The sequence below is a fragment of the Otolemur garnettii genome, unplaced genomic scaffold (assembly GCF_000181295.1).
Source record: "Otolemur garnettii isolate 467f Iridium unplaced genomic scaffold, OtoGar3 scaffold00176, whole genome shotgun sequence".
In the NCBI taxonomy this organism is placed as follows: Eukaryota; Metazoa; Chordata; class Mammalia; order Primates; family Galagidae; genus Otolemur; species Otolemur garnettii.
This window is the reverse complement of record NW_003852571.1, coordinates 790,911-792,046: the sequence shown is the minus strand read 5'-3', so window position 1 is coordinate 792,046 and position 1,136 is coordinate 790,911. Positions and strand designations below refer to the sequence as shown.

The window sequence follows — 1,136 nt, the reverse complement described above, 5'->3', positions numbered from 1 at the left end:
TTTCTTAGAGTTTCATAGTTCTCTTTATAGAGATCTTTTGTGTCCTTTGTTAGGTAAACTCCCAAATATTTCATCTTCTTTGGCACTACTGTGAATGGGATAGTGTCCTTGACTGTTTTTTCAGCTTGGCTGCTATTGGCGTATATGAAGGCTACTGATTTATGAGTGTTGATTTTGTAACCTGAGACACTGCTGTATTCCTTGATTACTTCTAAGAGGTTAGTAGTAGAATCCCTAGTATCTTCCAGATATACAATCATATCATCTGCAAAGAGTGAAAGTTTAATCTCTTCTGACCCTATATGGATACCCTTGATCACTTTTTCTTTCCTGATTGTGGATGGCTCAAACTTCCATTACAATGTTAAAGAGCAATGGAGACAGTGGGCAACCATGTCTCGTTTCTGATCTGAGTGGAAATGATTTCAGCTTAACTCCATTCAATACAATATTGGCTGTGGGTTTGCTATAGATGGCCTCTCTCAGTTTAAGAAATGTCTCTTCTATACCAATTTTCTGAAGTGTTCTGAACATGAAGGGATGCTAGATATTATCAAACACTTTTTCTGCATCAATTGAAAGAGTCATACGGTCTTTGTTTTTTAATTTGCTTATGTGATAAATTACATTTATAGATTTACGTATGTTGAACCATCCTTGAGATCCTGGGATAAAACCTACTTGGTCGTGGTGTATAATTTGTGTGAAGTATTGCTGGATTCTGTTTGTTAGGGTTTTGTTGAATATTTTTGTATCAATATTCATTGGTGATATTGGTCTGTAATTTTCTTTTCTTGTTCGGCCTTTTCCTGGTTTGGGGATAGCTTCATAGAATGTGTTGGGTAGTATTCTGTCTTTTTCTATGTTTTGGAAAAGGTTGAGAAATATAGGTAATAGTTCCTCTTTAAATGTTTGGTAGAATTCTGACGTGAAGCCATCTGGTCCTGGGCTTTTCTTTTTAGGGAGATTTTGTATAGTTGATACTATTTCAGAGCGTGATATAGGTCTGTTCAACATTTCCACTCCATTCTGGCTGAGTCTTGGGAGATGATGTGCTTCCAAGTATTGGTCCATTTCCTTCAGATTGTCATATTTCTGGGAATAAAGTTTCTTGTAATATTCATTAAGGATTTTTT

General features: G+C 35.8%; 1 protein-coding gene across 2 annotated transcripts in view; it reads left to right on the top strand.

The window, feature by feature from the left end:
* PIEZO2 (piezo type mechanosensitive ion channel component 2) overlaps positions 1-1,136 on the top strand; it is a 549,391-nt gene that overhangs the window by 32,737 nt on the left and 515,518 nt on the right. The gene's annotated exons all lie outside the window — the stretch shown is intronic.